Source organism: Paroedura picta, chromosome 5 (genome assembly GCF_049243985.1).
Source record: "Paroedura picta isolate Pp20150507F chromosome 5, Ppicta_v3.0, whole genome shotgun sequence".
NCBI lineage: Eukaryota > Metazoa > Chordata > Lepidosauria > Squamata > Gekkonidae > Paroedura > Paroedura picta.
In genome coordinates, this window is record NC_135373.1 from 12,519,854 (window position 1) to 12,535,221 (window position 15,368).

General features: G+C 41.3%; 1 protein-coding gene and 1 long non-coding RNA gene across 5 annotated transcripts in view; one reads left to right on the forward strand and one right to left on the reverse strand.

The window, feature by feature from the left end:
* The window catches only part of LOC143837076 (cation channel sperm-associated auxiliary subunit gamma-like), a 114,082-nt gene that overhangs the window by 57,902 nt on the left and 40,812 nt on the right, over positions 1-15,368 (reverse strand). The gene's annotated exons all lie outside the window — the stretch shown is intronic.
* Positions 11,097-15,368, forward strand: part of LOC143837079 (uncharacterized) — a 30,688-nt gene continuing 26,416 nt past the window's right edge. The window contains exon 1 of the long non-coding RNA XR_013230905.1: positions 11,097-11,113. This is a non-coding gene — a long non-coding RNA (uncharacterized LOC143837079). The remainder of the gene's footprint in view (positions 11,114-15,368) is intronic.

Below are 15,368 nucleotides of genomic sequence, written 5' to 3' on the forward strand. Positions count from 1 at the left end.
TGGAATCTCTCCCAGGGCTGTCAAGAAATCCCAGTGTTTAGGGGATAGGGCAAAATTATTATTATTGTTGTTGTTGTTGTTGTTGTTGTTGTTGTTATTGTTATTATCCTTTAATTTAGATCGAGGCGGGTCACATAAAACCAATCCCCTAAAAACAGTAATAAGAACAATAAAACATAGTACAATAATCACAACAAGGCAAGACAAGAATGGCGGCCAGGTTCATGCAAACTAACCCAATTTCCATAACCCCACTAAAAGGAAGAAAAAATCGCCAAATTTTTGAGGGGGGGGGGGCGGATCTCCCTTGCTGCCCGGCATCAACCAAAAGCCTGGCAGAAGAGCTCCGTTTTGGTGTTTCATTAAGTTTACTCATTGCAAGCTTCTAAACCAAGTATGGGCAGATCACAGGGGTGACTGGCAGAAATGGGGGAGACGCGTGAGTCCCCACCACTATCTCCTCCAGTAGCCCTATGGGGGCATCAGAGGCCCTCAGCTAACCTGTGGAGGTTTAATCCTCTGGATCTTAAGACCCCTGTGTGCAGGGCCCAGGCAACGGCCACCCACTATTCTTCACCAACTTTTTCTTTTCTTTCCTTTTACCCTTTTTCTTTTTGTTGTTGTTTTTGTTTTCCATTTTTAGCTAAATGACTGAGATTCACTACTCTGAGAAGACAACTTGAGAAAACCATATGCCGATGCTCTTGGACTGAATGAACTGTGACTTAAATCCCAGTCGAAATCTCCCCCTTAATAAGTTGAACATTATAAAAACCCTTTAAATTCAATTGACACTCTCCTTAATAAGGGCAAGTTAAACAAGTATTTTAGGAAGGAGGGACTATGTGAGAGATACACTGGGAATTTTCACACCCTTTAAATGTAGTGAAATGCTTACATTTTGTTGTTATATTCTGGCCCCTCCATATGACGTCGCCAACATGCAGCTCCTGTGCAGTAACCAGCCAGCTATATCCTCCATTTTAAAGCACTAGTTGGTGAATCCCAAAAGGTGGATTCACCAACCTATGTAGCGCTAGCTAATGGACAGCAACCAGCAGCCCACCAGCCAAAGAAGGTATGGAGGCGAAGAAGCACTATCTCTGCCTCCAACATCCCGCAACTGCACCCGCCTCCCTTTCTCGGGGACAGCAATTTCTTTTTTTTAAACTTCCTGGAGAAACGCATAGGTGGACAAGCATGCAGGCAATGCCAGAAATGAAAGAACTGCCCGGTTGAGGAGTGCTGCGCTGATTGCGGGGCTCCCAGGCTTGCCCAGAGAATTTGCCTTTCCTCCCCCCTCTCCTGCTGCAGGTGACCAGCTGCCTGCTCTGGCACCGGTTTCAGCTTTAACTTTGGGATGCAAAATATGTAATGTTGAAGGCTGCAACAACCTGGAACAGAGACAGACGTGGCAGAGGGAGAGAAGGCAGTGAGGGTGCCCTGAGTGATGTATAAAGACCAGACAGGCACTGGGTGGAGGGGGGGCGTGCCCAGGAAAGGCCAGGCTAGGACCTTCAGAAGGTGAGCAGTTTGCTCATCATCCTCCATACCCTAAACACCGGGAGCTTGGGTAGGGGACCAGGTAGAGAAGGGAGTCCATTACAGGCAATGGGGATGGGGCGCACACTCTGGTTCAAGTAGAAGGCAGCCTGTGGGACGCTGCCAGGGTGCTTGGAACTCATGCAGCTCCACTGAAGGGTAATGTGGTGCATCCCTGTGGATAGTCGCGTCTTTTGGGTCATGCTGAAAAACCATGCTGTGGGGAGGAAAGATTGACCCCAGATCTTGTTGTCCTCAAGGAAGTGAAACTCTTGCCCCTCCATGCCATTGATGACACTGAAGATTTCATGATCCAGCATGACTGACCAGGGGAGGGGATTTTTACACTATTGCCCACATCTTTCTTTCGCCAGGGGTGCAGGGAGAAGAAGCCTAAGCCGGAGTTGAGATTTCAAAAGGGGTTGGGAAGGAATGGGCAAGCTCCCCTCCCCAGTTCTCTTTCCCATCTGTGTGTGTGTTGACGCATATTGTGGGACATTTAAACGGCTTCAAAATATGGAGAAAGGGGATTGGCTGCCTGGATTGATTGGAAGACAGTTGACTCTGCGCCTGATTGCCACCTGCAGCGTCCATAATTGGTGATTTTAGCCGCCACCATTCCACCCCGAATGCGGACCTTCCACTCTGTGCATAATGGGCCATATAGTTGAAGGACAAGAAATCAGAATATTTCAAGATCTTTCAAATTAAATCTTCTGTAAAAGAGCACAATTTCATTTTTAATGACAGAAGCTTATACAGAAAGAGATTAGATATTTTTGGAAACTCCCTTTGCATTCGGAGTTCTTTTACCAGGAAGAAGACAAGTGTTAAAAACTCTCCAACAAGCTCAACAATTAGCAAACCGATTTTCATAGGAGTTAGGAGGAAAAAAAGAGAAGTAGCAAATGTTCACCAAACAACCTCCAGACCAGCTACCACATCCAGATCAACAGCAACCAGATCCTTTGAACACCAATTAAAATTGTTAATCCACAAGCAGAGGAAACATGGAGAGAATCTAGATTCTGTCAGTCAGTGTCAATGGTTTAAATGCACCAAATAAAAGATCCACGTTTTTCAATCAACTCAAGAAGTCACAAGCTGATATAATTTACCTTCAAGAAAAACATATCAAACGGGAACATGAAAAAGGTTTGAATGCGAAGAAGTTAGGAAGAACCCAGGTGGTGGCTGCTAAAGTAAAAAAAATGAAGAGTGGTGATATACTTAAAAAAATTCAATCTTTAAGTTGAACCTGAGATTTTGGATCTGGATGGTCAATTTATTATTCGCAAACTTCAATTACCAGAGGGAAAGAATTTAATTTTGATGAACATTTATGCGTCAACTAATGGGAAAAGCACCCAGAATTTATTGATGCTGAAGTAATTTTGGCTGGAGATTTTAATGTGGTCCTGGACCCCTTTTAGGAAAAATCATATAAGAAAGTCAGAGCTAAGCTGCCAAAGTCAGCTATATTGAATTTTCAACAATTGTCACTAACTGATGTCTGGAGAAAACTCAACCCAAAAAAGCAGAAGTATATATTCTTTTAAGAAGGGCATAGATCTTTTTCAAGCATTGATCAATTCTAGCTATTGAAGAGTTTGTTGCTCAGAGTGATTAATGTGGAATTATTACCAAATACATATGCAGATCATAATCCCCTTGACATTGAATTGAATTATATAAGAATTGGTGTGAGAAGGAGAATGAATGACCATATCCTAGATGACAAACAAGGACTGGAAAAATGTCAAGCAGATCTTAAAGAAATTTAGCAAATTAATAACACACCAACTGTAAATACCTCAATAATTTAGGAAGCAAGTAAAGCTTTTATGAGAGGGATTTTAATCTGACACAATTCTGCCATCAAGAATAAAAGGCAAGATTTGAGTTTTATAACTAACCAACTTCAAAAACTTAAAGAGCAACATCAAAAAAACAAGTTTGGACACAAATCACATCTTTGAGACATCAAAGAGATTTGCTTGCAACAGAAGAGATGAAGAAAAAAATAGACTTTTTAAAACAAAAGAATTTCAAACACATGCATGAAGAATAATTGGCAAAAATATCAGACAAAGGACATCCAACAGTGCTTAGTAAAAGTTTTTCCAAACATTATATTATTTGGAATGATAAAGATCTCAGTCCGGAGATGGAATATCTAAAAGATATTCCCTTGAAGAGGTTTTCTCCAGAGTACCAGCGCATATTAATTCACAAAGAAATGGTACAAAAAGTTAATGATGCAATTAAGGTGATGAAATCTGGTAAAGCACCCATTAATCAACTAATCAATGAAATGATTGAAAACACGGATAGCATATTTCTGGAAGCATGGGAACATGCTTCTATAACACTGATTCACAAAGAAGGTGCAGACTCATCTACTCCACAATCTTACAGATTTATCTCTTAAATGTGGATTATAATATCTTTGTTAAGATATTAGCTGAGAGACTTAAGAAGTGTATTGCTGAGGTGGTTCATGATGACCAAATAGGCTTCATGCCAATAAGACACAATCGAATATCCTTTTAAGATGCACAAAGGTGCTGCCTTTGTTTTTCTTGACGCTGAAAAAGATTTTGACAACATTCCATGGAATTTTTTACAAGCAATGCTTTGACTGGTAGACTGTGGAGAAGTTTTTCTAAAGGTAGATGAACAAAAGTTTAACCTAAGAAGCTATGCTGATGTTGTTGTTTTTATGCTGTCCAGACCTGAAACTTCTCTCCCTGTATTATTAGACTTAGAAACATTTTGGGATATAAAATTATCCCAAAACAAAAATTTTAATGTCAAGAGTTAAAGAACAAATAATAAAATAAATGAAAGACAAAACTGTCCAATTGGAAAATTAGTTTTCATATGCCAGGGACTTAAAATGTAGCAGGGTGTTTTGATCAGTTTCTTTCCTGTAAGAGGAAACCACTAAAAATCTCTCACGTTACATGGACCTTTGTTCCAAAAAGGCAATTTGTTGTTCATTAAATTCTGCCATAAATATAATGGTGGGATGCTGTGAATTAAGCCAAGACTAAAATTCAGTAGTATGATTACAATTCACCAAAACTAAAAATATGCTGTCAAGAAAGCTAGCGAAAAATAATATATCACAAAAATACAGATTTACAGTTTATGTCAATAAAGGTACACTGATTCTAAAGATTTACAGATGCATTGCATAGCCAAGATTGTTCAATATGTAGTATAAATAGAGGAGTCGACTGAAGATGGCGCCGTAATTGCTGGACTTCTATCCAGCTCTTAAGCCATGCCGAGGGTCAGGAGCATCTGCACCTGGCAGACCTGAGCAGATACGCAAATCTGCTCGCCAGTCGCCCCAGGGACCGGGAACGGCATCCTGAGGGTCCTACAGATTCGTGGGGAGGTAGGGAGACCGAGCTCTCCGGATCAACAGCGGCGTGTGCTCAAGGTCATGATGGCGCCCTTGTCGCAAACAACTTTCTAAGCTTGAAACGACCAGCTGACCCTACATTCTTCCCAGACCATCTTTTACCAGACTGACAGGAGCGCTGACAGGAGTTGAAGTTTACAACAGTAAGGATTGAAAGCTTTCTGGCTTTTCCTTTTCTTTTCCCACAAGCTCTTCCCCCCCCCCCAACCAATTTACAAGTGAATTCCCTCTTTCGTCGAGTGAGAGACTCCCAGCTAATTATACCCACTAACCAAACAAAGAGAGAGCTTTGAAGTTTTGTTGGTGAAAGTTCAGTGGGGGAAGCTGACTTGATACGGAGATCGCTCGTGCTCCCGCGAGACCTCACGAGACTTTCTGTTTATAGTTTGTGACTGCCTAGAACTATGGAAGAATTAACTAAGGCACAGCTTTTCCATTTGTTATGCGAAGGAAACTCAAAGATACTGAAAGCAGTCAATAAGCTGGAAAAGGAAATCCGTGGGATTAAGGGGGAGCTTTTGGACGGAGCCGATGGTCTGGAGAGAGCAGCTGATGACGCAGCTCAGCCAACAATAAATCAAACGAAAATTCAATGTTTGGAAGTTAATCAACAGGAGGGGGAGAGAGCTAGGGATGTAAAAACTCAAAGTACCTTTGAAGAACTTGGGAAAACAGATTTAAGGAAGGAAAGCACCGAAAACCTGGAAGTCTATTTAGAGCAGGAAGTGATTTGGATCAGCAAAATAAAAAGAGTCTATTCAAAAGCGACAGCACCCAGGAAGCTATCAGGAGATATTTCTGAGCGATCAGAGGAAGAGATCCAGATAGATAAAGTATACAGAGCCTACTCAAAGGCGACTGCAAGCAAGAATCAAGTAAGAGACTTCTTTGGCCCTGACAGAAGGACAATCAGAAACACTCTACTATGGAAAAAAACACAATTTCATTTTCTGCGACCACCTGAAGGATGAGTACAACAGTGGAGTATTCTCCTGGTTTCCTGTGGGGAAGACAGCAGCAGTAACTTTTAGGACAGGACCAATATATGAAGGGAACTGACTTTATATAATCTAAGGCAATAATAGAATATATCCTTATAATATATTATACTCTCATATGTATCAACAACTACTCTGCTAAGAAAGATGGTAATAACTTCTAGATCAGGATCAATATGTGATGGGAACTGAATATGTATGCCAATATATATGCTAAAAGAGGATGACAAACTATACTTCATAGGTATTAACAAGACGGCAGCAGTAACTCTTAGGTCAGGGCCAATTTATGAAGGGGACTGACCTTATATCATTTAAGATAATAACAGAATATCTTCTTTTAATAGATCATATTCTCATATGTATTAACAATCACTTTGCTAAGAAAAATGGTAAAAACTTCTAGATTAGGAATAATATGTGATGGGAACTGAATATGTATGTTAAAAGAGGATGGCAAACCATATCAGCTGGTCGCTTTTTTCTTAATTTTTCTGTAAATGCTTCATATAATAATAAATAATAAAATTATAAAAAAATATATGTAGTATAAATAAATTGGCGACCATAGATGCAATTGATGCACCCATGGCCAAACCACACATTTGCAAATATAAATTACCCTAATAAATAAAGCAGTTGTTCTCCAAAATAATGTCCAATAAGTCTGAAAAAAACATATTGAGCATTTGTGGAAACAGAGCATTTGGAGGCAGAAACAGATTAGAGCATTTGTTAAGACTTTTCTCAACCATTAAATGAACTTCCTTGTGGGGTATATATTAGTATAAAGAGTATTAATATCAAGTGTCAACAAACAAGCCCCATATGAAATTTTAACTATTCTAATAGAATTAATAAAGTGAGTAATATCATGTAGAATCAAGTTACATTGTGGTGAATTTTTTTGTAAATGAAAGTCTAGATATTTTGACAAAGGTTCCAACAGACACCCTGTGGGGTGGGTGAGGCTGAGAGAGCGCTGATATCACTGCCCGGTCAGAACAGCTTTCTCAGTGCTGTGGCGAGCCCAAAGTCACCCAGCTGGTTGCATGTGGGGGAGCGCAGAATCGAACCTGGCATGCCAGATTAAAAGTCCGCACTCCTAACCACTACACCAAACTGGCTCTCTTGAGGGACCTTGGGGTGTTTATTTTATAGAAACTGTATAGAAAGTCTTTAAATGTAATCAAGTCTCAGCCCTTAATGGATCAAAATTCTGATCAACCTGGAAATGGTATTCAATCTGTTGAAATCAATTTTTTTATACTGATTTTCATTGGACCTCCAAATCTTATTTAGTTTTGTTAAGCACAACCACATCCCCTCCCTTATCCGCAGGTTTGATAATGATAAAACTATCAGGTTGTAGCCTTAACACTTCAAACTCATGTTGAAGGTTTAAATGCATGCCTTTTCTTGCCAATTTCCATGTGTTTAAGATCTCTTAAAACAACCTTTTCAAACACAGAGATCTCATTTACCTCCTGAGTAAGGATAAAGTTGGATTTAATCCTTAAAGGTATCTAATGTGGATATGGGGGAATTAGCAAAAGAGTGTATTAATTTAAGCAGTCGAGTTAGCTTAAATAGCTCCACACACATTTTAAATGCATTGTATTTATAGTGTACCAAACTCAGACCTTTACTCAACACCTCATTTTCCTGTTTGATAAATTAAATACTATCTGAGTCTGCCTAGCTGTCTGACCCTTGGAAGATCCAGTTGAAATCTAACTGGCTGTCTTGCCTGGTGAGCTGGACGCGGAGTGGCACATTAAGGAAGAGCTCATAGGGCTGCCAGAATCAGCCTCCAAACTACAAAATGTGTTCGGGACCCAGGTGACCGTTTTTGATTTAAATTTAGGATTCCTAGGATTTAGGGATATACAATGTCAGATCGATAATCTCTTTGTTGCTGTTAGGTGTGAAGCCGTGTCCGACCCATCGTGACCCCATGGACAATGATCCTCCAGGCCTTCCTGTTCTCTACCATTCCCCGGAGTCCATAATCTCTAGTGTCATTATTAATTTTTTTCTTTTTATACTCTTTTAACATCTCCGTATATTTTAAGAAAATACAAGAAAATCCATATCTATATACACTAATTTCTTTCCTAAAGGTCTGGGCTTTAAGTGATCAAGTGTACATGTGCAGTGGGTTACATCGGCATTTCCAGCAGACCTTTAAAGATTATAATTATGGAACATTTATCCTGCACCCATAATGGTATCCATGAAGTTCTATTGGTATCCTACTGTACATAATTCGCTGGATGACCTTTCTTTTTTTTGGCAGCAAAATGATTACTGCTGGCAAATTTCAAGGTTGCAACATCAATCAATCCCTTTTACAGTGACAATGCTTCTTCATCTTTCAAATGGATTACATTCTACTTGGCATTTATCTTGTTTCTTGTTTTTGAGGATTAATATATTGGACATCAGCCCTTTAATTAGGATGATTGGAAGCACCTCTACGCACCGACTTATTCGGAGCTAACTTTGTATAAATGAATACATTCCTGCTGCTAATTGGATTTGCATATCCTACTGGTGGATCAACCCCATACTTTGCGCGATTGCCTATATGATATTTGAAGGTATGTTTAGAATGTTACTATGTTTTCGTGGTACTTTAGATGTATAATTTATGTTGACAGATCATATCCAAAGGGTATTTGTTAATGGTTCAGCATCCTCTTGGAGGAGATTGACAAGTGGGGTGCCCCAGGGATCTCTCCTGGGGCCTGTGTTGTTCAACATATATTTAAAAATGATTTGGATGATGTATGAGAGGGGATACTTATTAAATTTGCAGATGATACTAAATTGGGAGGGGTAGCAAACACAAGAAGAAGACAGAATTAGAATACAGCATGAACACAACAAAACCCAAAAGACTCTTCGAGTCTGAATTAAACCATAATACTCTGTAAGGCGCCAAGAGCAAGAGCTAAAAGACTCTTGGCTGTTGGCTTTTCGCCTGAGGATCAAGACGAAGGTTTCAGTGAAGTGTAGGACTGTTTGTGGAGCAGTTCAGATGGATCAAAGTGGCATGAAGACTGAAGAAGGTTGCGTAGTGACATGTACCATCTGCGAAATGTTTATCTTTTTACCTCAGGGGAACAATTTTTATCTCAGGGCAACAAATGCAGCAAGAGCAAATTAGTGGCTCTGCTGGAGGAGAAGGTCCAGGGATTAGAGAAACAATTGATTACACTGCAGGAGGAGGGAAATCTATCAAAACAAAATCAGGAGCACCTAATACAGGAGGGTAATAATTGGAGGAATGTTACACATAGGAGTAGAAGATTAAGGAGAAGGTCTGACCCACTGATGTTCAGCAATCGGTTCCAAGGTCTGCCTGAAGAGGTTGATTCAGGAACCCAGGAGCATGTGCAATCCCCTATGAAGAACAAGCAGCAACGTAGACCAGGAAAAAAGTCACAGTCCCCCACAGGTGAGAATCCTAGCTCTTCTCCCCCGCCGACTCCACAAAGCTCAGGAAACACTTCACAGTCTCCCACAAGAAAGAGTATTAGTTCTGCTCCCAAGGGTACAAAGAAATGGGTACTGGTATTTGGGGATTCCTTGCTAAGAGGTGTAGAGGCCGAAGTGTGTAGACCAGACATGTTTTCTCGAGAGGTCTGCTGCCTACCTGGTGCACGCATCAAGGATGTGACAGAACGGCTGGACAGGCTCATCAATCCTACAGATCATTACCCCTTCCTGCTCATCCATGTAGGTACAAGTAATACTGCCCAGCAGAACATGGAAAATATTTAAAAAGACTTTGTGGATCTGGGGGAAAAGGTAAAGGACCTGGGAGCACAGGTTGTGTTTTCATCAGTCCTTCCTGTAAGTGGTTGAGGCATAGGAAGAGAGAGAAAAATTATGCAAGTAAATGCATCCCTGCATTCAGCCCTTTTACAGCCTGGCCATGATGCCATAGAACACTACGACAAAATCATTAGCCTAATCAAACCTTTGCTTATTAACAATAAACCTTTAAAGCCATTATCCTACCCTAATAATGGCTGGTTTGACCAAGAATGTAAAACCTTCAGGAAAAAGCTAGTCAAATGTATAAGTAAATGACTGGCTACGTCAATGGTGTCGACGGGAACAATTTGGATTTCTAGATCATGGTCAACTATGTCAATATGAGGGGCTATTATCAGGAGACGGCATGCACCTCACAAGGGACGGAAAAAGTATTTTTGGGAGAACCCTTGCACACCTCATGAAGAGAGCTTTAAACTAGACACAAAGGGGGAGCGAGACATAAATTCAGAACTTGGTGTGATGGCAAGATCTGAACATGAGAAGATCTCAAATCTACAGGGAATGTTACATAAGCAGGGAACTACTAGCTTACAAAGAAGATCAAAAACCAAAACCATGAGGCACACAAAGGATGGACTACGATGTCTCTACACCAATGCACAGAGTATGGGAAACAAGTAAGAGGAACTAGTAGTCGTAATAGAGGAAGGGGGCTATGACCTAATAGGAATCACAGAAACTGGGTAGGACATTCACAATTGGAATACTAAAATTGAGGGGTACAATCTATTCAGAAGGGACAGACAAAAAAAGAAGGGGGGGTGTAGCAATATATGTTAGGAATCTTTATACTTGTGAAGAAATACAGGTACCCGAGCATGAAATTTCAGTTGAGTGTATTTGGGTAAATATAAAAAGAGTAGGAAATGAGAGTGGTATTATTGTGGGTGTCTGCTATAGACCAACGAGCCAGTCAGAGGACTTGAATGAGATACTGCTAGACCAAATTACAAAAATTTTCAAAAGGGGGAAACAGTGCTCATGGGTGACTTCAATTACCCAGATATCTGTTGGAAGACCAACTCTGCTAAAAATGCAAACTCCGTTAAATTCTTAACTTGTCTTGCTGACAGCTTCATTTCCCAGAAAGTAGAGAGGGGAACCAGGGGCTCTGCTATTTTAGACTTGATTCTCAACAGGGAACAACTGGTAGATGAGGTGGAAATAGTGGGTACACTTGGTAGCAGTGACCATGTGCCTTTGGAATTTTCAATTATGGGAAAGAGAAAGCCTTTATGTAGTCATACGTATAGACTGGACTTCAGGAAAGCTGATTTTCACAGACTTAAAGGTATGTTGCGTAGTGTCCCGTGATCAGAAAGACTAAAAGAGATGGGAGTCCAAGAGAGCTGGGAGTTTCTTAAAAGTGAAATATTGATGGCTCAATCACAAACAATTCCCTTGAGAAGAAAAGATGGAAGGAGCCTAAGGAAGCCAAGTTGGCCCCATAAGCAGTTTTCAAAAGATTTGAGGAATAAAAAATAGTCATTTAGGAAATGGAAGGATGAGTATAAACAAATAACCAATAATTGTAGGCGGAGTGGTAGAAAAGCTAAAGCTTAATATGAGCTTAGGCTAGCAAGAAATGCTAAACATAACAAAAAAAGGCTTCTTTAGTTACATTTCAAGCAAGAAAAAGAATAGGGACACCATAGGACCACTACGAGGACAAGAAAGTGAAATTATAACAGATGATGAAGAGAGGGTTGAACTGCTTATCTCCTATTTCTCCTCGGTCTTCTCTTGTGAGAGAAATAGTGATCAATGTGGCAAAAACGTAACACAACACAGGAGACGGGAATGGTGGCCTAGGATGACTGTTGGAACAGTCCATAAACACCTAGTTTCTTTAAATGAAACAAAGTCTTCTGGGCTAGATGAACTAAAAGAGTACTCCAAGGGTACTAAAAGAACTTGCAGATGTCATCTTTGAACCTCTGTCCATTATTTTTGACACTTCTTGGAGAACAGGTGAGGTGCCATATGATTGGAGACGGGCAAAAGTTGTCCCCATCTTCAAGAAAGGGAAAAAGGAGGATCCGAGCAATTATTGACCCGTCAACTTGACATCTGTAGCTGGCAAAATTTTGAAACAAATAATCAAACACTTGGTCCTTGAGCAGCTGGAACTGAGAGCTTTGATTTCAAAGACTCAGCATGGGTTTTGCAAGAACAAGTCATGTCAGACCAACCTTATCTCTTTTTTCGAGAAAGTGACTATCTTGCTAGATCAGGGGAATGGCATGGACATAGTTCATCTGGATTTCAGTAAAGCTTTTGATAAGGTTCCACATGATATTCTTGTTCACAAGTTGGTAAAATGCGGTATGGATCCTAATTCTGTCAAGTGGATCAATAACTGGTTGACAAATCGTACCCAAAGGCTATTTGTTAATGGTTCAGCATCTTCTTGGAAAAGAGTGACAAGTGGAATACCTCAAGAATCTGTCCTGGAGCCTGTGTTGTTCAACATATTTATAAATGATTTGGACGAGGGATTAGAGGGGATACATTAAATTTGCAGATGATACTAAACTGAGAGGGGTAGCAAACACAACTGAAGACAGCAACAGAATACAGGATGATCTTGATAGACTCAGGAAGTGGGCTAAACGGAATAAAATGAAGTTCAATAGGGACAAATGTTAAGTTCTGCATTTAGGTAGGAAAAACCAAATACACCAATATAAGATGGGGGAGACTTGTCTTGGCAGTAGCATGTGCGAAAAGGAGTCTTAGTAGGCCATACATTGAACATGAGTCAGCAGTGTGACTCAGTGGCTAAAAAGGAAAATGGGATTTTGGGCTGTATCAAACGGACTATCGTGTCCAGATCACGGGAGGTGATGGTACCGCTGTACTCTGCTCTGGTTCGGCCTCACTTGGAGTACTGTGTTCAGTTTTGGTCACCCCAATTGAAGAGGGATGTTGACAAACTAGAACGTGTCCAGAGGAGGGCAACAAAGATGGTAAGGGGTTTGGAGGCCAAGATGTATGAAGAAAGGTTGGGGGAGCTTGGTCTGTTTAGCCTAGAGAGGAGACGACTGAGAAGGGATCTGATAACCATCTTCGTATTTAAAAGGGTGCCATATAGAGGATGGAGCAGAATTGTTCTCTCTTGCCCCACAGGAATGGAACAGAACGAATGGGATGAAGTTAATTCAAAAGAAATCCGATCTAAACATCTGGAAGAAGTTCCTGACAGTTAGAGCGGTTTCTCAGTGGAACAGGCTTCCTCAGGAGGTGGTGGGTTCTCCATCTTTGGACATTTTTAAGCAGAGGCTAGATAGCCATCTGACGGAGAGGCTGATTCTGTGAAGGCAAAGGGGTAGCAGGTTACAGTAGATGAGCGATTGGGATGTGAATGTCCTGCATAGTGCAGAGGGTTGGACTAGATGACCCATGAGGTCCCTTCCAACTCTATTACTCTATGATTCTATGAGTATGTTTCAACAGAGGGGCAGAAGGATTGTGTGTTACCCAGTTTCTATTGGATTCTTTTGTTTACATCTTTTTACTATCACAAAGGAGTCTCAAGGTGGCTTACAGCCACCTTCCCCTTCGCACAACAACCAACCAGTGAGGTAGGTGGGGCTGAGAGAACTCTAAGAGAAGTGGAACTGGCCCCAAGTCATCCAGGAGGCTTTGTGTGGAGGAGGATTGAGGAATTGAACCCAGACTCTCAAAATCAAAGGCTGATGCTCTTCACCACTACACCAAGCTGGCTCGGGCGGCTCAAGGGAACTTGCAGTTCTCAACTAAAACCATTTATAATACAAGAAAATCGAATCACACCCCACCACCCCCAAGAAAATGACTGCTGAGGAAACCCCATTCAGAGTCCAAGCAAATAAAACAGTCTGTGGAGGAACATGCCTGTTTTTGCTTTGCAAGCCCAATTCTACCTTCTCCACCCTCTTTTCTGGCTGGTTGCCAACTCCGGGAGGAGCTACAATACAGTTTCTCTGGGTAACCACCTCCACCACCCCCACTCATTGTACAGGGCTGTTTGAAGACCTTTTTGAAGTGAGGCCTCCAAAACTGCAACAGGACTCCAGGTCTGACTAATGTGGCATGCAGTGAGACTATAACATCTTGTGATTTTGATGGGATGCCTCTGTTGATATAGCCCAAGACTACATTTGCCTTCTTTGCTGCTTCATAGAATCATAGAATCATAGAGTGGACATGGACACCCCCCACCCCATATACCACACTGGACCTCTACAGAATGCTTCCGCCACAGGGTCCAAACCAGTGTGATCAACAAACAACATCACATACAGGAGAATATCAGTTATGCTGAAAGAAAGACAGCCTTAGGAACAATATCATAGAATCATAGAGTTGGAAGGGGCCATACAGGCCATCTAGTCCAACTCCCTGCTCAACGCAGGATTAGCCCTAAGCATCCTAAAGCATCCAAGAAAAGTGTGTATCCAACCTTTGCTTGAAGACTGCCAGTGAGGGGGAGCTCACCACCTCCTTAGGCAGCCTATTCCACTGCTGAACTACTCTGACTGAGAAAATTTTTTTCCTGATATCTAGCCTATATCGTTGTACTTGTAGTTTAAACCCATTACTGCATGTCCTCTCCTCTGCAGCCAACGGGAACAGCATCCTGCCCTCCTCCAAGTGACAATCTTTCAAATACTTAGTGGGCTATCATGTCCCCTCTCAACCTCCTTTTCTCCAGGCTGAACATTCTCAAGTCCCTCAACCTATCTTCATAGGGCTTGGTCCCTTGGCCCCAGATCATCCTCGTCGCTCTCCTCTGTACCCTTTCAATTTTATCCATGTCCTTCTTGAAGTGAGGCCTCCAGAACTGCACATAGTACTCCAGGTGTGGTCTGACCAGTGCCGTATACAATGGGACTATGACATCTTGTGATACTGATCTGATGTCCCTGTTGATACAGGGGCATCACATCATCTAGATCATTAATAATCATTAAAATGGCATTTGCCTTTTTTACCGCTGCATCACACTGCCTGCTCATGTTTAGCTTACAATCCACAAGTACCCCAAGATCTCGTTCACACATAGTGTTACCTAGAAGTGTATCCCCCATCCAGTAGGCATGTTTTTCATTTTTCTGACCCAGATGCAGAACTTAACACTTATCTTTATTAAATTGCATCTTGTTCTCATTTGCCCATTTTTTCCATTGTGTCTCTATCTTCTGGAGTATTTACCAGTCCTCCCAATTTGGTGTCATCTGCAAACTTGATGAGTAGTCCCTCCACCCCCTCATCTAGGTCATTAATAAATATGTTAAAGAGTACCTGACCGAGCCCCGAGCCCTGAGGTACCCCGCTACTCGCCTCCCTCCAGTCTGATGAAACACCATTAACAACAACTCTTTGAGTGCGGTTCTTGAACCAATTCCCTATCCACCTAACTATCTGAAAATCCAGATTGTAGTGCTTCAATTTATCCATCAGAACATCATGGGGAACCTTATCAAAAGCTTTAGTAAAATCCAAGTAAACGACATCAACCGAATTTCTACGATCCAGCAAACCTGTTACTTGGTCAAAAAAGG